This window comes from Equus asinus, chromosome 10, assembly GCF_041296235.1.
Source record: "Equus asinus isolate D_3611 breed Donkey chromosome 10, EquAss-T2T_v2, whole genome shotgun sequence".
Taxonomy (NCBI): domain Eukaryota; kingdom Metazoa; phylum Chordata; class Mammalia; order Perissodactyla; family Equidae; genus Equus; species Equus asinus.
In genome coordinates, this window is record NC_091799.1 from 84,722,485 (window position 1) to 84,748,747 (window position 26,263).

The window sequence follows — 26,263 nt, forward strand, 5'->3', positions numbered from 1 at the left end:
CATGGGCCAGAAAACTGAAGAGCCACAATGGGAAGAAAAATAATTTCTTTCCATTTTGTGGACTTTTCAACTACAGTTTGAATTATACAGATTTCCACTTGGGAGGTCACAAATAATCGATATGAGCAATTCCACATGGTTCATAGATATATATTTATTATACATACACATGAATGCACTCATATACATGTAGAACTCAACAAATGAGGCATTGGTTATCTCAGAATTAATCATTGGACAACAAAATACAATCTCAAGGTCAAACTCTGTACTGAAAACTGTAACACCTTCCTGAAAAAAGAAGAAAATTATAATTCCTTCTTTAAAGGAGAAAAGTGAGTAATTTTCAGAGTGAACATATATAGTTCCTGTGCTTTTTATTATTTGGGTTAATACTTCTCATTGCAATACCACTTTTGGTGTGTCTTATCTCATAATCTGCTGAGAGTTAGGGAGGGTTAAAATTGTACACTCATTAGGTTATCATCCCTTGACATGCTTTCAAGAGCGACAAGATAAGAAGAATCCTAGTGAAACAGACAAAAGGACGTTGGACTTCTTCTAGACATTTGTGCTAATTAAGTTTTACGGAATTGTTCTTTTGAATCCCTTTATTTTATGTAAATTACTATAATGTTTTATCTTAATAAGGAAACTAAGGCCACTCTACCCAACTTTCAGTTTCCATTATTTCCTATATAATTTTAGAATTCCTCTCATCGTTTGCCTCAGACATACCACCAACCACCCCCTCATCATAGAGAAAATCTCTTTGTCTAAGAAAGTTATAGGAATTATGCAGACAGACTTCATTCCTTGGTGTTGAAAGCTATAAATTTCTTACCTACGGGGTGGTAGGTGGGGAGTAGTATATGGAAGATGCTCCTTCTCTTCATGTGAACTTTTTTCCCCACATCTCAATGTATCAAGATTTTCTTGTCTATGGTTTTTGTACACCACATTCTATTTGGGGTGTCTAAAATGTATATCATCTCTCCTAACTCAGAACCAGTTGCTATAATAGTAGGTCCTAGGATTTTACTTAGTCCATTTTTTATGTCTACTTCCCTTAATATTGGTTTCCCAAAAGCAATACTACCAATATCAACCTTCTAATATCGAAGTAAGCACCTATCTGTTACAAATGATAACATATGGGTCTATGGATGCCATTATTGATCAAGAAAATCTTAGGTCTTGCTATTCTACTTTTTGTTTTCTATCCCATTGAGTATTAATCATCTACTGTCCAGTGAGGTATGGTCCTTGGGAATCTTTGGGTCCATTTTATAATTTCTACAGAACCAGAAAACTGCCAGTCAAACCAGCTGCCATTTATTTATGGCTCAATACAATTGTATAGTACAATCACTGTAAAGTTCCTAGCGAACAAGAAAGTGGTGATGAGTCTAGTATTGACCGACACTTGTCACAAAGTCATGGAAAAAAAGACTGCTAAAATTATATGTATCATGTAAAAATATAAGGGGCTAGAAGAAAAAAAAAATCCATAATCTTTATCATTTTTCTGCGTTGTTTTCTTTTCGAAGAAGATTAGTCCTGAGCTAACTACTGCCAATCCTCCTCTTTTTGCTGGGAAGCCTGGCCCTGAGTTAACATCTGTGCCCATCTTCCTCTACTTTATATGTGGGACGCCTACCACAGCATGGCATGCCAAGCGGTGTCATGTCCACACCCAGGATCCGAACCAATGAATCCCGCGCCACCGAGACATGGAATACGCGAGCTGAACCGCTGCGCCACCAACCGGCCCCTGGGTTGTTTTCTAATAACGTTCTGAAAAACAGTCAGTGTCCTGGCTACAAAGACCAACTTACCGAGGTAAAGGTGGGATTAAGATGTATTCGTGTGGCTAAGTATTTTAATAACACTTTGTAAACTGGAAGTGGGGAGGGTGGTTAACTACATGTAAGTAAAGAAATAAGTGGTAAATATAGAAAAAACCATAATAGTTTCTTTTAAATTCATGTAACTAATGATTAAAATGACAGACTGGTATAAAAAGAAAGTTTCATATTTGTTTCCATGAGATCAAAAGAATTATGAAAAAATTGATTTCTTTAGGCTAAAGAAATATAGACATTAATTTGATAACTGGCCATTGTGTTTCCAGTTTGAAAATACCAGGCCTCAAGGAGATACTGCAGGCAGGACTTGACAGATTGCTCATCTATCTTGGTTATCTTGCATGGCTTCAGAAAGTCTCCAGTTTTGCTTAGTTGAGAATGCTGTACACTCCTCTTTCCCGTCACAATGCAGTGCGTCTAGTTCCCTAGGGTTACCTCAGTACTTACCCCTCCCATCCTGAGTGGACCTGTGCAAAGATAAAATGCTATGGACTTGTAAAAAGATTATACCACAATCCATAATTAAAAACAGAAAAAAATTGGCTCTAGTGTTTTGTGCTCATTAGTAAGTTTTGCTTTTCCATGAGGAGATCGTTAATTTTGCTTTTTCCTCGTAGATAATGATTCATTTTTAGCAACACAACTTCTAACTCTCAACTGAAGGTAAAATTTCCCTGTGGCTCAATTGAGATGGTGGATCTTGAAGTCCCTGGAAGACAAGCTTTCTGGATTTGATCTCTGCAGCAGTAACATGCAGAGTAGAAATATCATATTTCTAGCAGACAAATGGTGATTTGACTAATTATTTAAATCCATTCTCCAGTTGGCATATACCAGTATGCTCTGGAGGTTCTCCTCCAACTTATTATTTGCAAACTATACTCTCTTATGCCAGATAAAATTTGAAATGTCTCCATCAATTTGGATTCAAATAAAGGATATCACTTTCTTTCTCTGATAAATGTATTTTTATCACATTAGTATTTAAATATGGATTTAGTCTCTTAGCAAGATGGGATGTGTGATAAAATGGAGGGGTAAAAAGCAAAGTGCTGGGAAGGATTTTTAGTTCCCTGTAGGAAACAATCTCAAGCTCATAGTTGGAACCAGAGGAAAGAAGTGCAAATGCACAATTAACACTCCCAAACTACTGAAATATCTGGACTGAAACATTAAGAACATTGTATAATATGCACGCATAAATATTTTATAGTCATACACTAGAAAGCTACTTTGAGTCTTTCCATATTCTAATAATCTAATGGTCAGTTTTACCCATTTTTCACATCATCAGACTTTTTTGTTTAACTCTTACTTGGTAAAATCCAAAAGGTTTATCCTGCTATACACTAACTTAAACAATTTCATATGACCTTAGCTTAGTAATACTTGTATTTATTGCATGCAGGGGTTAATATTGTTACTTTCTCTTGTGTTTAAGGATGTAACTGTAGATACAGGGGTCCCAAATAAATACTCTAGGCAACTTGCCGAAATACAGAGAACACAGGATTTTAAAAAATATATAAAGTTTTATTCTCGGTAAATGCGTATGTGTGTGTTTGATATGAGAGCAAAGACAAGGTCTGGGAGAGGGACTCAAAGTGAGCATATATAACCAGATACGACTGACTACCAGATACCGTTAGAATTGCTTCATCGTTATTCATTCAATGTTTCAAACGTACTCCTCAATCCATGCATTAGCACATGTATACCAATGGTATAGCAGTCACGTTCCTGTAAATTTGCTTAATCTTATATTTTTCTGAGCACCAACATACCCTCTATCAATACAGTCACAGGCTAACATTAGGGATAACAATAGGGAATGCATATATGTCCATTGTTATAGTGAATGCTGTTCGTTCTCTGGCCCGTACCCACCTGCCCAATTTCTTCCTTTTTTTCCTCATATTCTGAGAACTGCTCTTGTCCAAGCTCTTACCACATGAATGCTGGACAGCCCTTTTGCTCTTACATGATCCTGACACTGGCTACGATTGATTAGATCAGCGTTTCCTTGATTTTTTTGCCATGTAAGAGGCAAAGTTTTAAAATATCCACTTCTGGACCTGCTGGAAATCCTACCACTCTGTAAGGAGAAAGCTTCTCAGTTAGTCAAGAGAATGATGTCTGAGGTCACAACAGAATTCAAGTCCCCATATCTAGTTAATATTGATATCCCTCATTAAAAAATATATAGAAGAGTATATGTACATATAAATGTATACATGAGTATATATATATATATACTATATAAAAATATATAGTATGAGTATGAGTATAGTATGAGTCACTGGCCTGGAGAAGGAAAAAACAAAAATAAAAACCTAGAGCAAAACAAGAAGCCAGACTTCACAACCAAGGTGGAAAAGAGAAGTCCTAGAGATCAAGACTCACCATCCATCTCAATACATGAAATCAGGTGACTATAAGTGATAACATAAAGTTCCAAACAACCCACCCCTAAAACAGATGTCCCGGGAACTGCCCGTAGGTCAGTGGAGATGGAGTAGATTAAAGACTGCATCAAGAAACAGGGATGAAAAAACAAAACTAAACGTTTTGCCGTATTAAGTGAATGTTGAAGGCTATTAGAGGTTTTGAAAGTATAAAGAGCAAAATACATCTTCATTAACTTTCTCGTTATTCCTTCTGTCCCTGAGTTCTTACTAGAGTCAGTGACTGTGTCAAATATTTTACTTACCTTCTCTCAATTAGTCTTTGCAATAACCTAAGAGAGGACATTATTCTTCCTACTCTTAAAACAATGAAACTGGCTATATTACAAGCTGAGGGTCACACAGCTAGGGACTGGCAAAGATGGGTTTGAACCCCAGGAATTTTTTTCTCACAACAGTCCTGGCTCTTTATTAATACTCTTGCCTGAAAACTAAATATCACTTCAATTAATTTAATTCTTCCTTCAATCTTTTTCCCACCCTTTTCCTCCAAACACTGCAAAAAGTAGCCTACACTTCTTTATTACTTATTTCCTGCTCAATCCAATATCTATTAATTACTTTACTGATTGATAGAATAATACTTTACTTATTTTCCTATCACACATATCTATTACTGTTCACCTCTAAATCCATTCTCTATAGAAAGTAAGCCATTTGGGGGCCAGCTCCATGACATAGTGGTTAAGTTCGGCATGCTCTGCTTCGGCTGCTGGGTTCACAGGTTCAGATGCCAGGCACAGACTTATACTACTTGACAGCCATGTTGAGGTGGTGACCCACATATAAAGTGGAGGAAGACTGGCACAGATGTCAGCTCAGGGCTAAACTTCCTCAGTGGAAAAAGAAAAAAGTAAGCCATTTGTGTTATAAAGTTGATAAATTAATCAATAGATATATTTCATTGGATTTTGTATATCACATTCTACTAGTTTCTTGATGTTTATCTTCCCTACTAGACTGTTTGCTTCTGAAAGTGGGAACCATGTTTTTTTTTTTCTTAAATTCCAAGTTCTTTACTAGCACAGTGTCTGGCACATCCTAAGTACTCAATCAATACTCACTGATCTAATAAATGAAAAGAAACAATGGTATCTGTCATTGCCCACATTTTTTAAGAACCTGTGTGTGTTCTTGAACCCACTCCTAAACCATCAGACCTTAAGAGCACTGACCCTGCTTAATTCGATTTTGTACCCCAGTCACCTGCCACAGTTGCTCAACAAATTCCAGTTAAATTAAAATTAAATTAATGAAAGAACAGATGAAAATTAATGTGATTTGCATTTTATAAAGGTCACTTGAGTGTCTTTATAGAAGAATCATTTTATGGGCCTGGAATCGGAGGTTACTTTTAGGTTGGCTACTGAACCATTTACAAAGTTAGAAAAAGCCTATCATGAAAAGTCGAGTTTTAGCTCGACAAGAATGTGACTGCGTGCCACTCGTGTCCTCTGTATATGTCTGTAAATCCTATCTCTGCTTGAGCTGGGAGACACTTTATAGTCCTCCTTATTATCAGATAGAAGATACTTGCATGAAAAATATATATAATATGAGTCACCGGCCTGGAAAAGAAAAAAAAATACAGCAAAACAGGACACCAGACCTTAGGACCAAGGTGGAAAAGAGAAGTCCTAGAGATCAGGCCTCACCAACCATCTCAACCATCGGAAACCAGGGGAATAAAGTGATGACATCGAACTCCAAGGCTCCCCGCCCTAAGAGAACTGCATGTATTTTGTAAGGTAGGAATTAGTGGAGACGACCAGATAAGACTATTTGCATCTTTACCTAAAATAGAAGGAGAAATTAAAATACAAAAATAAAACAAAAAGAATACTACAATCTCATCTATACTACAAACAAAATAGCAATAACAAAAACAGCTAGATGGAGTACAAAACATAGCTTAAAAGTATATAAAACACTCTGTGTAGACAGGACAATAAAAGAATTAAAAGAAAAGAAGAAAAAAAATTTTGTGGGAGTAGAATGCCATCACTTTCTTGATGAGATTTTTTTTTTTCCTAAAGGATGATGAGCCAATGACCAAGGATAAATTCAATTTTTTGTCAATTCACAGTTTAAAAGAAGCCAAAATTAGGTATATTTTTGGAGTTCACACAGTTGTCCAAATTCAACCACATTGCAGTTTCTTCATTCTGTATGGAAGTGTGTGCATGTGTGTGTATATAAACTGAGTGCAGTTTAATATTCTGTTTAATATACGACAGAGAAGATTAAATATAATTTTGTAAGTAAAGTATAGCAATGAAGGAAAATATAGAGATTCCAACATATATTACCTACTTTTCATTTTCACAGCATTGAAAACACTATATCAAAATGACTGAATTCTATTTTAAGCAAGATAATTAGAATAAGACTATTAGATTTAATAATTAATTTTCTTCACATAGACAAAAAGTTTTGACCACAGAAAGTATCATTAACCACAAATAATAGAATGTTCCTGTAATTTCTACTGCTGAATGACTTCATTAATTTAGCACTTTATGGATTTCATTATTGGAATCAAATATAAAAAACAGTCTGAGATATTTATTGGATTTGGGGAAAATGAAAATTACTTAAAAAAAATCTCTTCAAGTAAGTTGTAGAATTTTGTCATAATTTTAGCTGCTCTCTAGCTCCAGCTCTCGCTAGCCTGTCAGAGAACTGAGGTTAAACAAGTCCCAAATGACTGGAGCCCTCGAGGCCCATCTCGGAGAAATGATTGTGAGATGTGCCTATTAATCATCTGCGACCAATTCTGCTTCAGGTCTTATGTGGCAGGTGTGTGTCAGCAGAGTAAAAACATCCAGCTGACAAGATGCCTTTGAAATTAACATGCATTTTGTTGGTATTTTTCTTTGGGATTGGATGTAACGTTGCAATTTATTGAAGGCAAACTTGAATTCCCGTCAAGTAGTCCATATTTCTTACCTTAAATTGAATTACTTTTTACTTTTTTTCAAATGTGATAGAGCTAACAATAATCAGTGTGAACTGCAAAGCCCTGGGGTCTTCTATTTTTTAAACTACGTGGGTTTCCAAGATCAGCAATAGTGATGTCGCTCCAATTTAAAAATGATTCATCAGAACAATAAACACCAGGGGATGTGCTAATCTTCTTTCCCACAATAATAGTCAAGAACTCATATGAAGACTCTTTTAAGGTTTAAAATAATTTTTCCATAAATTTTCTCATCTGGACTTCAAAAAGTACCGCTGTATGGGATGGGCGGGTATTATTTTTATCATTTCTAGAGAAGGAAACTGAAACTTACATCAGTTAAGGGATATGCCAAGGAGTACAATTTGCTGGTGATAGAACTTGAACTCAAACTTGCGTCTTGTTTTCAAGTTCCACCAGGAGGCAGAGCAGTTTATTTTATTTATTTATTTATTCATTGATTTTGAGGACGATTAGCTCTGAGCTAACATCTGCTGCCAACCTTCCTCTTCTTGCTGAGGAAGACTGGCCCTGAGCTAACATCCATGCTCATCTTTCACTACTTTCTATGTGGGACGCCTACCACAGCATGGCTTGATGAATGGTGCCATGTCCACACCCGGGATCCAAACCGGCAAACCCCAGGCTGCTGAAGCAGAACATGCGAACTTAACTGCTGTGCCACTGGGCCGGTCCCCAGTCCACTTTAAAATAGAAAGAGTTGAGACTCTGAAATCACAGATTTCTGCATTTGAACCCCACTCTCCATGTGTGCTCTAGAGCGTATATCATAACCTCCCCTAATACCCACTTCCTTGGCTATAATATGGAACTAATAATACTAAAATGTTTAAGTTTGAGGTGGGGATTACATGATATAAAGTAACATATCCTTGCTAATAGTTATTTGTGTAAGTCATTTGCTTGTTTGTTTTAATTTCCACATTAGATTGACCTTCTCCAAAAGTTCTATTAAAACTTTGTCAAAGTGACAATTTGCCAGAAGTATTTCTGTGGAATGATATGAAAGTCCGAATTTGTATACTAAGTACGCTGATTTGATTGTAGAGGAGGAAGAAATTTTCCTCTTCCCTTCTAGATTTTTCTGGCTGGTCTAAGAATTAAATCGATGATATATAGAATAAAAAGAGAAAATCAAACAACTTTAATAACATGTGTACATGGCAGAAACACAAGAAAACCGAGCAACTCACCAAAATGGCCAAAGTCACCACCTCAAATACCATCTTTAGCTAAAGATGAAAAAGATGTTGGGGATAATAGTTTGGTACTTCAAAGGGAAGGAAGGCAATTCACATGGAGATTGAAAAGAAAATGTTCAGTAAACACACGTTTGCCATACCTTGCAAAGACAATGGAACATGGAGAGGGCTTTGATCAAATGGGCCTTTCTAAGCTTCCTCTCTGTCTACATACCTTGTTCATATTATCCTATAATTATTTATGGTGACAGCTCCTTCCTGGAACAGGCCTTCTATCTTAAATTCCTTTAGGCAGTTAAGGGGAAGGTCAAAATTTCTTCCTGAGTCTTTTGTTCTGAAAAATAATCAAGTCAAAGAGACATATTTTAGGATAGCAAGTTCTGCTCCCTATATGGCTTTCTAGAACGTGTAGGAAGAAAAGAGCAAAAGAACAACCGGAAGCCCTAGATTCTAGCCTTCTTTCTGGTTACAGCCTATGATGATTAATTTTCTGTGTCAACTTGGCTAGGTGATGGCACCCAGTTTTTGGTCAAAGACCAGTCTAGATATTACTGTGAAGGTATTTTTTTTAAATTTATTCACATTTTAATCAGTAAACTTTGAATAAAGCAGATTGCTTTCCAGAATATGGGTGGGCCTCATGCCATCAGTTGAAGGTCTTAAGAGAAAAGACTGAGGTTCTTGAGGAAGAAGGAATTCTGCTCCAGACTGCCTTTGGACTTGAAACTGCAGCATCAATTCTTCCTAAGTCTCTAGAGGAACTTGACTAATTTTACCTCCATTTTTTCCAGGAGTTCAAATCAAATAAAATAGTGAGTTTGGAAGCACTTTAGAATAAGGGAAAAAAAGCCATATAGAAATAGTAAGCATTATTGCAATAAAAACTTAACTATAATATATTAATATCTATTGAGCACATCACAAAGGTCAGGAAATATTCTAAAAGTGTATGTTTGATGGAGGCAGGGTAGCTCATTTAATCCTCAGAATGCCCTGTGATATAGTTATTATTTTCCTCCCCATTTTACAGATTAAGAAACTGAGGCCCAGGAATTTTAATTAGCTAGTCCAGGGCCAGACACTTACTAAGTAGTGGAGCCAGGATGCAACCAGGAATACTGGTTTCAGAGCCTCTGCTGTATAGTTACAAACACCTGTACACTACTTTTCTCTACTAAATTTTCTAACTTTTCTAAACAATAATTTTTGTTATTTCCTCTTACCTCAGTTCTCCAAAACCTCCTCCATGCACTTTAGTGTCAGCAGATAAACTTATTTCCAATTCTATAAAGAAAAACACAAACAAACACAGAAGCAGTCACAGAGACATTCCACAAGATCCCACACCGTATCAGACAGGCCACCTGCATCTGTCTTGCCTCCTGTAACCAAGCGTCTACCCCCCAGGCCTGAGTTTCCCACCACCCTACTCTTGACAACTCTTGGACTCTGAACTACAGTAATACTCCCCCTGGCCCATATTCTACATCATGAGTATTTCCAGATCTATGGATCATGTCCCTAAACATACAATTTGCTGACATATTTTCCACCTGAAAATAATAATAAAACAGTCCCTTTGTACCACATGCCATTGTACCTACTGTCCCATTTCTCCTGTTCCCTTTACAGCCAAATAATAATAATTATTATTATTATTGGTGAGGAACATTAGCCCTCAGCTAACATCTGTGCCAATCTTCCTCCATTTTGTATGTGGGATGCCACCACAGCGTGGCTTAATGAATGATGTGTAGGTCCAGGTCCAGGATCTGAACCTGTAAACCCTGGGCCTCCAAAGTGGAGAGCGTGAATTTAACCACTTATGGCACCAGGCTGGCCCCTACAGTGAAATGATTTTTAAAATCATTTAAACAAGTTTTCTCCACTTCCTCTCCTTCCCTTTCCCGTTGAACCCATTCCAGTATGGTTTTCTTGCCCTCACTTCCCCTCCACCCCCTTTCCCTTGACCCACAGTCTGTGAAGAACCTTTTAAAATGTAACTTGGGTTGTACTGCTTCTCTGATGGAAATCCTGCACAGTTAGAGTAAGGCAAGAGTCTCAGCATGGCCCACTTGGTTGGCCCTAGGTGATCTGGCTGTTTTCTTCCTTTCTCTCTGGTTCGCTGTCCTCCACTGACACTCCATTCCTCACTGTTTCCCAGAACCACCAACCGTACTCTGCACCACAGACATTTACACTTGCTGATTCCTCTGCCTTGAATGTTTTCCAACCAGTTATCTTCAGGCTAACTCCTCTTCTTTCTGATCTCTGCTCAAAGTTGACCTCATCAAAAAAGGCCTTCTCTTACCACTTACCCTAAAATAGCTGTCTTCACCCCTCCCTCACACTCCCTATCCTCTTAATCTGCCACACTTTCTCCATAGCACACATGATCATCAGACAAGTTATATAGTTATTATTTATGGGTTTATCATGTTTCCCCATAAGTTTGAGAGCCCTTTAAGGACATTTTTGTTAATTCTCAAATCCCAGAACCTAGAACAAGTAGTAGCATGCGTTAAGGATTTCTTGAATAAAACAATGCGTACATGATTCCTGTAGCTTGGACCATGATTGCTATCATTCATTGAGGGCTAATCCTGATATTCCTGTACAAACTATACTCTCCTTCACTTCAGAAACCTATATGCTGCATGCTCCAGCCCACCCCCAATCCAACTGACCTTTCTCTTTCATGAACTCTCTCTGTGATGAGATTCTGCAAATGTCACCTTAAGGGTGACAATCAATGACAGTTCTTCCTCAATACCCAACCTAAAGGAATAACCCCAGAACCTCTTTTATTCTCTCCATGCACTTTGCAATCATTTTATCCACTTGTATAGTTACTGCTTTACTGTTTGCTTTTATTCCATGATGTCATAGGCCATGACTTGCTACTTAAGCAGTTTTTGATTCCACTGATTTTTCGCTGTCATGTCTTTTGGGTTTTTTTCGCTTGAGGAAGATTAGCCCTGAGCATCTGTGCCAATCCTCCTCTATTTTTTTTTTTTCTTTTTTGTTTTTGTATGCGGGACACCTTCACGGCATGGCTGGTGAGTGGAGTAGGTCCGCACCCAGGATCCAAACCCTCGAACCTGGGCTGTTGAAGTGGAGCACGTGGAACTTGAACCACTTGGCCATGGGGATGGGCCCTCTCTGTTTTGTGTTTTTTTTGCTTTCAATTTCCTCGATTTTTGTTCTTACCATCATTGGATCGAGTTTACCCTTCTTTTACAACTTTCTTAAGGTGAAATGTTAGATTATTTATTTGAGAACTTTCTTCATCTCATAGGAATTTACTGGTATATTTTTTTATCTGAGCACCCTTTTAACCCAAAATCCCACAAATTTTGATGTATTGTATTTTCAGGTTCTTGCAGTTAAAAATATTTTCTAATATTCCTTGAGGATTACTCTTTCATCCATAGATTATTTAGAGGTGCATTGTTTAATTTCCAAATACTTGGAGTTTTCCAATTATCTTTGAATAACTGATTTCTAGTTTAGTTCTGCTATTGTTGGATGGTGTGCTTTGTATGATTTCAATTCTCTTCATAAGTTTTATTTTATGGCCAAGGATATTGCTCTTGTTGGGCAGGCTTGAGTGGTGGTTTATACTGAAGTCCAGTTCTCAAAGCCTCTAATAGGTGACTAGTGACTTGTTCAGGTCACGGGCTGCTCAGCAGTTAGTCTGAAATTTGGGTCAGCTCAAGCGCAGATTTAGCATCTCCCATTTTCCAGTTCCTTGTTCCTTCCTCTCCAGACTCCTCAGATCACAGAGGCCTCTTTTCCTGGTGGCTTTGGTTGGAAAAATTGATTTAGCTGAAGGTTTTAGCCACTTACATGATCACGGACAGTCAGGTAACTGATTTCCCTTTCAGGAGGAAGGGGCAAGAGAAAAGTGGGATAAAAAATAACAGGGATTTCCCACCGTACTCTTCAGACCACAGGATTTCTTTTTCCTAATTTTTCTAGCCAGCTAGAAAGAATTTAGGTGTCAGCACAGGTGCACTGCCACCGTTCCTGGCACAGCAGCAGTGGGATTTTGACATTGGGGGTTCCTGGGTGGTTCTGGGAGAGAGATGTGAGGAAAACAAGAAATTCCTCCTTACCCTACACTCCGTGTCTCACAGAGGTCTTTGCCTCCAGACTTGTGGGAAGGAAGAGACTATTTCTCTCAGAGTTTTTACTGCTTGAGCCTGCAAGCATTTCTGAGATTCAGCTACCTTCAGGCCAAAGCTGGGATCTATAAAGGAGAACAGAACAAAAAACTCTCCGTGGTACTTGTCATTCTTCAAGATTTGACTTTCCACCCCAATCTGTCTGCTATTATTTCCTTTTCAGAGTCCTCAGGTAGCTTCTTTATGTATTTAGTTTAGAGATTTTGGTTGAAATCAATGAGAGAAATAGCATATAGTGGACTGACTCTTATCTCCACTGAGATGTGAACCCAGTGTAGAAATTTAAGTGATGGAATTCTATTGATTCAAATGTTACTCAGTGTAGACCCAATACAAATCACTCAATGAATTCTAGGAAAAGATACCATAAATAAAATGCTTCATTCTCATAATTCTGTGAGTAAAATCTCTGATAAAAGTAGAATTTAACAGACACCTACCAAAAGTTAACAAAAAGTAAACCCATCTTAAAAGTACTGTACAATAATTTTAATAGAGATTATATATTTGAATTTTCAGTGCTATTAGCTTCACGACACATAATAAAATACTCCCAAAATCAGTTCCCAATGTTCCCATCTGGTTCCTTCCTCTGCACTCATTCTTCATCTTTTCTACTTAGGTCCTTTCTGAAGACAACCCTCTAGCCCAGGAAAACAGATTAGTCCCACACCAATAATTGTGAAATGCCACCATTTGAGAAAAATAATTGTACAAATAATTGTAATAATTACTATGTACCAAAGGTCTTCTGTGTTCAGGAGCTGTGTGGGGAGCTTGATATGCATCATTTTATTTAACTTTACGACAGTGACATGAGTTGAGACAAATGCCTCATTTTACAGATGAGGACTCCAAGAGCCAATAAGCTGAAATAGCTTCACAGGGTCACTCAACTAGTAAATGGAAGAGAGATTCTAACTCAGTTCTGCCAGACTTCAATTCCCTCTCCCTTTAAAAAAATGACTATAATCACGATCCAAACCTTATCAAGCAAGTCCTATGAAAATGTCTGTAAACAACGTAATTTTATCAAGTCAAGATCGTGAGTTAGAATGAAGATAAACTAAGTGAATATTGTAATTATAATGGATGGTAGAGTTGTATCTAGGGAGTTTGGAAGAGAGTTTGAAGTGAGATTCAGAGGTTACATGATGAGAAGGGTCAAACGAAGGAGGGACAGAAAAGGGGACAGCAAGAGCATCATTATGATTAATTTGTTTTCACAAAATATTAAATAATAAAAGTGAATAAATATGTTTCCTGGATATGTGCGATTGATACCTAAATCCATGGGCACAAAATTATGAATGAAAGGTACAATACACTTCTAAGCACCTTGTCTTCTGCTCTTGGGGGCACATTTAAGAAATCTCATTAATGTTCACAAGCAATTGTGATACAATATAGTTCATTGAAGCCAGGGGATCTAAGATAAATGCTTTACTCTCCCAAGGCATCCAACAGAACTCACATTGATACATTCAAACTTTTCTGTTACAGATTGTCTTCATTCTCAGGACTAAAGTTTTATACACACACACACACACACACACACACACACAAGCACATGTATCTAATATGTACGTATGATTTTTTTACATATGATTTTTATGAATTGTTGCATTTAGGAATATATATCATTTACTTTAAATTCTTTTATATCTTTATAAAAATGTATCACATTTGTAAGTTAGTATCACTAGAATTATTTAAATTAAGCTTTAACAAAAGTAAGCACTTTCAATTACACTGAGAAATCTCACCACCAAAATCTTCAATAAAATATATATCTCCACAACTAGATGGATCCATGACTAAAAAACATACAACTATGTACTGGGGGGCTTTGGAGGAGAAAAAAGCAGGAAAAATGTATAAAATATATATATGTCTCATATTAAAAATATATGATAGGGGCCGGTCCGGTGGTATAGTGGTTAAGTTCACATGTTCCGCTTCTCGGCGGCCTGGGGTTAGCTGGTTCGGATCCCGGGTGTGGACATGGCACCTCTTGGCACGCCATGCTGTGGTAGGCGTCCCACATATAAAGTAGAGGAAGATGGGCACGGATGATAGCTCAGGGCTAGGCTTCCTCAGCAAAAAGAGGAGGATTGGTAGCAGTTGTTCAGGGCTAATCTTCCTAAAAAAAAAAAAAATATATATATATATATATATATATGAGATAGAAATTCACTTTTTATCTGAATTGAACATAAGTTTAAGAGTTAAGTTCAATTTTATAAAAACATCTATTTCAAAGAGAGAGCTAAACTGCACGCATAATCTACTTATAATTTTAACTCTATTTCTGTTAATATTTCTGTTGTCATTGGAGCTGATCATCGTCATCGTCATCAACATCATCATCATCATCATCATCATCATCTTAAGTTTATTTTGTGTGTGTACTATTTTCCAGGTTCTTTGCTAAACACATATTTTTCCTTTAAGAATGGTAATAATATTGTGAAATAGATTCCCCATTTCACAAATCAGACAACCAGAGCTTAGAAGGGACACACTTTTGTCCCAAATTCTACAGCTTGTGTGTGACTTTCCTGGATGACAGCTAAGCTGTATCAGACATGGAGCCTAAATGACTAAACAATAAGCTCTATTTCTTCCAGCCAGGAGTCTGCTGTCTATGTTTCTTGGACAGTTAATGTGAAACGTTGGTATAAATATGGAATGGTCTTGTAAGTAGGGCATATGTTGTGAGCAAATGTGAAAAAAACCCAAGGCATATAAGAAGATCTATAGTTCCCAGCTTTGTGCAACATATAAAATATGTCACATAGGTTTTGCTTATATATCAAAGGAACACGGAAAGTTTCCATAAGAAAATAAGAGCCATGGCTGCCTATAGGGTGTGAAAGAGGTCAAGGTTTGGCCATGTTTTCTCAATGTGCCTTCCTAAGAAGCTTCAGTAAATAAATACTTCTAGTTCTAGATCTTGCTATAAATTGCAAATCTCCAACTATTTTTTCCTTGAATTTACTTACCTAATGAATCATTAAGAGCAGTTACTCTGAATAATTTTGCTAAAGTTTTGCTAATCACTTTAAACATAATATCATGCAAAGTCATCACTCCCCAAAATGAGCAGATAGAGCCATATATTAAGCAAGAGAGGAAGTAAAAACTATTAAACAGTTCACTTAATTTTCAAAAACGCACGGTTATGACATAGAATATGAAAACAGTTCCTACATGTTATGGTTAATTAAATAATTAAATTCAATAAATGATGCCAGGAAACATATGTATATGTTTATGGCTGTAACGTTGGAAGCATTCACTATTCATAGACTGACTATATAAGAAGACAGAACTACGATTCCCAAATTCCTGTCTTAAAACAAAGTGCCAATCCATGATGAAGTTTCCATCAAAGCCAGAGAAACAAGGATGATGACATAGAGAGTGGTTCTTAAAAACTATCTTTATAATTTGAAAAATTATTATAGTGAAATTACTGTTTCTAATCTTTCTCATAATTCTTTTATGACGTATTGGTGATAAATAAATCACTTTTGTTTTTAGTATACTAACCCAGAAAAAGTACAACTTCATGCAACTCCCTGGCTCCTCATATTTCTAAATGGCTCAAAATCCCCAAAGTCTAGGGATCTCTATCCTACAGAAACTATCAAACACAAAGCTGTTGCTACCAGGAATTACACTCATAATGTTATGCAGGTAATAACCATATTTGTGTTCATGAATAGATTTGGTTTCAGCGAAGGCCCTACCTGAATTTATATTATTCCCCTGAAATGAAAGGAATTTAAGATCTGACTCTCATTTTCAATCAGGGCAAAAAGCATAGGCAGCAAAGAATGGGCTCAGAGAGTCACAAAGTCTCCAGTTACACACAGAGCAGAAGTCACTGTTTACTGAGCGACTTAGAGGAATCTTCACTCTTTAGCAACACAGAGGAATTCTACATTTAAAACATGAATTTTGAATAATTGTGCAAAGAATTGAATGCTTTTGTTTAAAGAAGTAATCATTTCTTTGAACATAGAATCATGGAAAAGCTAAGCAATTGCTGAAAGCATTTAAAAAAAGAGAGAGAGAGCCAGCCCTGATGGCCTAGCAGTTAAAGTTCTGTGCTCTCACCACTTTGGCAGACCAGGTTCGTTCCTGGGTGCGAAACCACACCCCCGTCTGTCAGTTGCCATGCTGTGGCAGCAGCTCACATGGAAGAACTAGAAGGACCTATAACTATGTTATACAACCATGCACTGGGGGCTTTGGGGAGGTGTAAAAAAAAAAAAGAAATCTTAAACGTATCACAGAAGATTACACTCTTTTTTTCTATATAAGGATTTAAATTAATCCTACTAACTGAGAATTCTGATTTATTAACAGAAGGGCACTTTATTTCATTTATTGTTTGTTATTGTTATCTTTTCCTGTCTGTTATGAAATACATTGTAGTTGATCTTAATATAAGTGTTGATTCGAAGGCACATGGGTGGAATTTGAAGAGAGGAGAGGTCTTCTTGAATTTGATGTCAAAGGCACAGTGACCCTGCCAGCTGTCTTTCCCTGCTCTAGAGAAAGGCCACGTCATTCAGTCATCAGCTCACGTCTCAAGCTGTCCAGTTGGGATGTGAGCACATTGACAGAAGGGTACTTTGGTCCCACTGGGAAGGAGGGCAGACTGTTTAAGCTACTGTATGTGACCCACAAGTTTTTGGGCTTCCAGTTGATTTTATTGCCTCATTTTGTATAAGCTATATGAATTTTATTAATGTGGCTTCATTGGATTCAGATGTTGTGGTTCACAGACTCACTCTGTGACAAAACCAGCTTTAATAAATGGAGAAAAAGTATGTTAAAACATCTCTTTCATGACATTAATTACTGTCATGACTTTTTCCCTTATATAAACTTCTTCCTATTATGAAACCTTTGAAAATTACATTGCTGTCAGTCACTGAAGATACAGAACAAATTCTATGGGAATTCCCAAAGCTGTATATTGTTAGGTTAATTTACCAGTGTAATACATTGCATATACACTTACATAGTATTTTGTTTATTGTTATACTTAACTAGTTCTTTGTCTCAATAGAGTCCAAATAAAGGAATACTGTTAGCTTTATTTGGTACAGCTGGCTAATTCAGAGGTTATAATGGAGACAAAACTTTTGTGTCTGGAGTGGGCATATCAGGTAAGTAAAAACAAAGGAAAACAAAAGACTCTTACACAATGCTTCCTTAGCCAGAATTCTTCCTTTTTGGCTATGTCTAATATCAAACCGATATAATTTTTTTATGAGATCAAGCATGTAAAATAAATTATTTTAGGAATTTTGGAATTTTTGTGATACTTACTAATTTTATATAAAGGCTCTATATTATGTCCCACACATTATGACCATCAATTCTGTTAGAAAACATGGTCCATACCATAAACTATACTATTTAGCAACAAAATTGATGTGAAGAAATGTGGGGAAAATGTTTAATGAAATATTTGGTGTGTGTTATTATTTTTTCACTCTCTTTTCTTAGCAATGTATTCCTTTTCTCCTGCTTTTTTACATACTGGCTTTTTCTTTTTCTTTTTCTTTTTCTTTAGCTCTGGTTGTATTTTGATGTACGCTGAAGATCCAGCGACTATTTTCCTGGGAATCTGAAAGCCACTCAGAAGTTATTATTCACAGTCCACAGGAGAATAAGCCGCTATTTGCAGTGAGTTCTTCACACTGGTTCAAAAAGACCTCATAACTCATGACGTTCCTTTGGGAGCAAATACTTTCCACCCGTTTTTTGAGTAGCCTACAACCTAGAGTTCAGGGTTTGGTTGCTATTTTTTGTCCATTAGTATGAATTGAGTAAGCTTTTCTCAAGGAAGGGGACCGGTCTCATTTGGTCATGAGGAGGGCAGTGCTTCCTCTGATGTTTGGTTCCATTAGTCTCCTGGAAATTCTTAACAGCACGTGGAGAAAGTCCCCTTTGCCACAACACAGCAAAAGCTTTCACAGAATTGATTTGATAAAAAGGTTCACCAGGTTGATGAAGTCTCTTCTCCTAAAGTGGTCTCACACACTCAGGGCACAGCGCAGCCATTCTGCGTCTCAGCATTGGACAGATCCTACCCCTGAATAGCTTTGAATTCTTAGCGGAATTCTTGAAGAGGTAAAAAAGTCCTGGATTTCAAAATGTTTTAAGGGGACCATTAGAATAATATTTCACTATATTTGAAACCTGTTTCGTAAATGACATCCTAGAGTAAAAGAAAATTCTCAAACCAAAGTGTGGATAATAGAATGATAGGGCACTGTCTGGGTCCCAGTAATCTTTTCGCATAATGTAATTTTGTGAAATATTTGTGATCTTTGTAGATGATGAATATCATATATTAATCCAATTATTCAGTTGTTTCTACCTTCAACAAATATTTGAGAGCTTATTGTGTGTCAATCCCTACATGCCTGCTATGAAGAAAAGGTCGAACACCATGTGTCCTATTCTCACTGTAGTTTACATTTTTGGGGACTGTAATAAATAGATATACATCTATATATGACATATTTTTCTTAGACATATTGCTCATTAATGTATTGAAGAAAAATGTATTAAATATATACCTATTCCAAGTACTATATTGCTACTGTGAACAAATGAATGGCTAAGTTTAAATCCAAATAAGAAAATCATGGCTTGGGGCAGGCTCCATGGCCAAGTGGTTAAGTTCGCACGCTCCGCTGCGGCGGCCCAGCGCTGGGATCCTGGGCGCGGACATGGCACCGCTCGTCAGGCCACGATGAGGCAGCGTCCCACATCCCACAACTAGAAGGACCTGCAACTAAGATATACAACTGTGTACACGGGGGGTTTGGGGAGATAAAGCAGAAAAAAAAAAAAAAAAAGATTGGCAACAGTTGTTAGCCCATGTGCCAATTTTTAAAATAAAAAATTAAAAAAAAAAAAGAAAATCATGTCTTCCAAAAAAGGTGATTATATACTACAAATAACAATGTTACCCAGATGAGAACACAATTAACTCTGCTCTGTTGCTCTTTTAACCATTTTAACCATTTAAGGTGGTTACCATTAAGATAGTAACCATTAAATATAAACCATTTAAAGAAAATATAAACACAAAATATAGAATATACCATCAGATGTGGAATAGTAGAAAGTGAACTGACCTGAGGACAAGAAACGGAAGGGTTATCCCTTTTATACCAGCTGTGGAAACCTACTTTCCAGTGGCTTCATTACCTTCTACTATTAAATACATACTCTTAATGCTGTAGGGGATACATTCAACGTTAGGTTTGTATTTAACCAAGCTCACTAGAAGTCCACCACATGGATATTACTAAATTTTAGTTTGCAGTGTAAAAGCCTAATTAAGAGGAATGGTTCTGAGCTTGTGTGGAAGACGGCACTGAATGACACGCTTCATCATGTGGAAGCTTAGCCACCAGTAATGCTAATGGATCAAAGGACAGCAGAATCAAGTTGAAAGAGTCTTGGTTACTCTGTTCATATGTTCATTTAGTGTATATTAACTTTGGAATTTATGACATAGAATGTATATAAAAAGGGTACATCCAAAATAGTAAAAAAAATAAATAGTAAATCAATTTAAATAGGATTCAATATAAAGTCAGTGAGGACAGGGGCTGGCCCCATGGCCGAGTGGTGAAGTTCGCGTGCTCTGCTTCAGGGAGCCCAGTGTTTCATTGGTTCGAATCCTGGGCGCGGACATGGCACCTCACATCAAACCACGCTGAGGCAGTGTCCCACATGCCACAACTAGAAGGACCCACAACAAAGAACATACAACTATGTACTGGGGGGCTTTGGGGAGAAAAAGGAAAAAATAAAATCTTTAAAAAAAAAATTCAGTGAGGACAACTATTTTTTAACCACCATGCTAAACATTTTTAAAAATGATTTCCAAAGTTTTACAGAATTCTGGTGACAGAAAAGGAAATGAAGACCATTGGAAGATGCTCTTTCACTATTTTTAGTCCTTTCCCATAAAATTGAATTTAAGACTTAAATTTGTTCAGAAATGTTTAAGAAATGTAACATACTCTATTGTCATTTGTACATGTAAGCAAACACACTTGCTGAATATTTTTTCATGCGTTTGGCTTTTAATAAGTGTGGGAAAGTAGTGCAGTATCTTTATTATGGTATCTAACCCAAAGGAGATTTAAATACTTGATCAATTTAGTTGCCAAGGGGGATCCTAACAGCAACCTCCACTCACCACTGGACTTCATTCCGATGTCAGCAGGGCTCCGATCAGCCGGGTCTAATTGGATTATTCTACATAAATCAATTGATCAGAGCTTGTTAAGACTGTCCATAGGAGTTCTTCCACTTACTCTCTTTATCCTGTTCTGGCATTTATGGCCTGTTACACTTATGCTCAAGCAGAGCTGACTGACAGATTCTGATTGTACAGGAGACATTCACTCAGCCAATCTACACAAAGCAGGCATGTTCTACTGTCTGCAATCAAAATAGTTTACTTCTTTTTCCTTTTTTTTATTCCAAAGGAAAATTTCTGGCACAGTTTTTAGTTGTGCAAAAACTCAAGTGCTTCTGAGTGAGTTGGGATGGACATGAGCTTTGGGGCTCTTTTTATGTTCATACATGGGTGTGTTATCATTTATGTCACCATTCAGTGTTTCTGTTCACTTGTTAGTGATTTTTTCTTTATTATTTTATTGAGGTCGCATTGGTTTATAACGCTGCTTAAATTTGAGGAGTATATCATTGTATTTTGGCTTCTGAACAGACTGCATTGTGTTCACACTGTCAAAAGTCTAGTTTCCATCCGTCACCATACACAAGAGTCCCTTTACCACTTTCGCCTACCCCCAGCTGCCGGCCCCCACCCCTCTGGTAACCACCAAGCTGTTGCAGCTCGTGAGCCCTGCCACTAACCAGCTGGTTCTCTTGGTTTCTCACTGCATTTATGATTTGTCATTGTAAAATAAGAATTCTAGATGCTTACCTTTCAGGATGTTATATTATGTGATTTAAAAATATAAAATGCCCAACACTCTATCTCATATAGATATTTCAAAACTATTAATTTAATTTGTACCTCTCTTCAAGTCTCTAGTCCTCTCTGAACAAATGTCTATTCCTCATCTTTTTTTTTTTTTATATTTTTCTCTTCTTTTTTTTTTTTTTTGGAGGAAAATTAGCCCTGAGCTAACTACTGCCAGTCCTCCTCTTTTTGCTGAGGAAGCCTGGCCCTGAGCTAACATCGTGCCCATCTTCCTCTACTTTATATGTTGGACGCCGACCACAGCATGGCATGCCAAGCAGTGCCATGTCCGCACCCGGGATCCGAACCGGCGAACCCTGGGCCACTGAGAAGCGGAAGGTGCGAACTTAACTGCTGCACCACCAGGCCGGCCCCCCTCCTCTTGTTTTTTTTGCTGGGAAAAATTCGCTCTGAGTTAATGCCAATCTTCCTCTCTTTTTTTCTTCTTCCCCAAAGCCCCAGTACATAGTCGTATCTTCTAGTTGTAAGTCCTTTTAGTTCTTCTATGTGAGCCACCACCACATTATGGCTACTGGCAGACAGGTGGTGTGGTTCCACAACTGGGAAGGGAACCCAGTCCGCCAAAGCAGAGCACTCAGAACTCTACCCACTAGCCCATCAAGGCTGGCTCCGTTCTCCACCTTTTTAAGTGGAGGAATGATGTGATATCATTGGCACTTAGAGCAAAGAGGTGAACTATTCACATAATTCTGGCACTGCGATTTAGCCAACAACGCCTTTGAGGGAAATCCAGAGCTTCTCCATGTTTTTGGATAGGTGTTTTTTCTCTGATTTCTAAAAGCTTTTTAAAAAAATGCTCTTAATTAAAAATCAGTTTTGATAGACAAGGAAACAACAGGGAAGTAATACCCTTTTTTTCTGCTTGGACCATTGCTATTTTGTAAATGAGTTAAAAATGGTTGAATATCTATGAAAAACTTAAACCTATTCATTAGTAGTTGGCCTATGTTGGGTCTTTATAATCTACCTTTTAAAATTTCTCCTTTCTGTTTGAAAAAAACCATAAAGCTTACCCTAAAGCTAACTTTTTGTTGTGTAATAGAAGGATAATGAGAGAAAGTCAATGAAGAGTTAAGATAACACTGGAACAAAAATTATATCATTAAGAAAATTTTAATATAATAAAATATACTCATTCTGCCACTCTAGTTTAACTTCTAGCCATGAAACCAAGAAAAGGATAATTTAAAAAAAAAAAGTAAAGAATAGTAAGATTACCATTGTCCACCCCAAAATCATGTTGAGAACTGCATAAAAACCTGTAAAACAAGGATTCTTCATTGAGAATGTATGACTTCAAATCTACCACTGACAGTAATAGAAGTTACGCAGTTATTAGCCAGAGAATAGATGCTGTCTTATTTGTACGATTCATTATGATTCCTAGAGTCGGCAAATACAGCTATAGTAGACGTGAAGGTGCTATTAAACCAACAGGCAGAAGAGAAGTTCATTCTGAAATGTATGTTAGCGTATTACATTTATATGCTTCAGAGACTTGGATTCTCTTCCTTAAAACTGTATTACTACAACATATTAAAGTATTGCACTTCAATAGAATACAGTGTGCTCATTTGGGCCTCTGATGATTATTTGCCCCCAGGACCTCAGAATTTATACTGGATTCAGGTAAAAATATCCAAATCCCTGAATACTTTAGGATTCTGAGAGGTATAATGGTGGCTGAATCTTTTATCCAAATGACTTGAAGATAATGATAAGTCTTTCTAAGCCTGTGGATTTCCATTTGTAAAATAGTGATATAATCTTACAACGTGTTGTGAAAATGTATAAAACCATCTAGAATCATGACTTGCATTTAGTAGGTGGGAAATAAATTTGCCATGTATTCTACATGAGCGAAAAATATCATAGGTAGGACTAATTCCTCAAATCTTCTTTTCAATTTTTATTTTAAAGATTTCTAATTCCTTAATTTTATCCCCAGCCATTACAGTTATGATCTTCATTTAAAGTTTTATTTAATTTTGTTCTGGCAATTATCTTTTCCCTAGAATATTCACATTTTCTCAGCAGCCTGTACTTTCTAAAGAATGAAATCAACGTGTTAATTCTCCAATATTCCTTTCAATATTGATTATACTAATTTTAATTTTTAAATGTTTCCTCTGAAAAACTATTAGGGAAAATTCTTCTTGCCTGCTGTCACTCTTAAATGCTGCTTATTTTCTTCAAACGTTTGGTGATAACTGGTTGTTCATATTTTGAAATTAACTTCACATTTAAAAATTAATTTTAAGCAAAATTAGCAAGTATTAATCTTCAGTCCAAATGGGACCGTTGCTTCTTCCTGTATTTGTGGTAAATGCAATTCTGGTTATAGGAACTGACCTCCGGATGAATGTGTCTTCTGGATGTGGTAGTTGCTGCCTCTCCTGGTGCCGTGCTCTTTCCCAGGTCACTGCTTAGCTGCTCTGGTCCCGGGCGCCCTCTGGTCAGATAGCTGTAGGGCAGCGTTGTGGATGGCTCTCATGTTCTATGTATTAAGCTGGTACACAGCCTCTTCTGAACTCCACTGCTTCTGCTTCAGACTGTGGAATTATTTGTGGACTGTGATGGACAAACACTTTTTCATGATCTTGTCATCTTTATAAATGATTGTGGATTCCTCAGCCCCCGTGGATTTTACCATCAACCTGTTCCAATATGCTTTACACCTTCCAGAAATCATCCTCTCTCCTTATTTGTTGTGCCTAGGGCTTCTTATTTTCCACCTCTGATATTAAGTTCCTTTTATTTTTGTACTTCTTCTGTGTGTAACCCCTCATGGGCTAATCCAGGGAACAAGGTACAGTTTATTTCCGTAAGAGAAAAACATAACTTAATATAATCAAGTATTTACATGGGATCCAGAGGATGGGTGCAGAATTTTTTATTTTTGTTTTCAATGTCTGCTCTCCATGTACCTAACAATCTCGATCAGTCTACACTGAGCTATCTACCTGTGACATCTCTCTGTGCCCCCTCATTCTTCCTTTAATTCAGAATCGTTTTCTCAGAATTTTTACATTTCTCTTCTCTCCTTGGGGTCCCACTTCTTTTTAACCTGACTCCAACTCTCCATCAACAAAGTTTAACTGATTTACTCTTCAAAGAGTCAGAAGAGGAAACAGCATCAGATTCTTCATGGCTGTCACCAGGGGTTTGAAGAATGAGGTGAGAGTGAAGAAAAACCACCCAGTCAAACTAAAACCAATATACACAGGTAAATGAAGTAATTACATTGTTCATGTGAATTCCATTTTTATTGTTAATGTTGCTTTTCTTTTGTTGATGCTGACAGAATTTGTGTTGCCTTTTTTCGTCTTAACAAAGACTATCTTCTATTTTCCTAGTTTGGTGTGAACCAAACTTGGGAGGTGTTCAAAAATATCTTGGCGCAGGAAATGGATGAGAAGACTCGCAAAATCCGTACTGACATATGTCATGTGAGTGAGATTCATGAAAGGAGGGGCTCTAAACCACTAGCTTATTTATCAAGTCAGTTTTTTTAAAGTATAATATTTCATCTTGAACTAGACGTTGTAAAAAGGAAAGATAAATAAAATGAAAAATCACATGTATTTGAAATAAAACAATGGTATTAACTAGGTATAATAAATCCATGGTGAAGACAGTCATAAATATTAGACCATGGTTTGAAAAGAATAAAATATTTTTATAGCATGTCAAAAGGTCAAAGTTAACTATCAATCAAACTATTTGAAGTACTCCTTTGGGATTTCTCATAATCAATTCTAAATTTATTCAGCCAAAATATAAAATTTAGAAGTTTTTAAGCAAGAGAATAAACTTTGGAAATCACTTTTACACTTTTAATCACAGTTTTTGATTAGTCCTTGAAGTCAACAGAAAAGAGTCCACAATTTCTCATATCTTCCTATCCTTCCCTTTGTCTGAGACTATTGTCTGCCTTCCTTCATCAACGGTCCGCTGAAATAGCCTACTTTATTTGGAATCAGGAACATAGGCAAGAGGCAAAAGCATCAGAAATCATGTCACTGACTTAGGTTCTCCCCTGAAAAATGCATATACTTTTCCCACTCAATAGACATCATTTGCTATTTATTTATTTATTTATTTAATATAAGGATTTCTAGTTAGGAACAATGCACACTACAGTTAAAGTCCCCATCTTTTTCTAGTAAATGGAAATCCCCTCTTCCATCATGACAAGATCATCAAGGTTTTCACAGTTTAATCGTCTAGCAATACTGAAGAACTTTCACCACATGACACAGTAAGAGAGAGGTAAAAAAAGGTTAGTGTTTACCTACAGGAAATGTTTACTCCATTAAAAAAATTATGAATGCAAACTATTTGGTTTACTACAGAGTCATTTTCTATCTGTTTTGTAATCTCTCAAAAGATTGCTGAGATTTACTATATTGTTGACATTTGCAGACAAATATTTGGTAGGCTTTCTTTCGATGTACTGCTTTTCAGATATGGAAATCACATTTTGCTCATATTTACCAC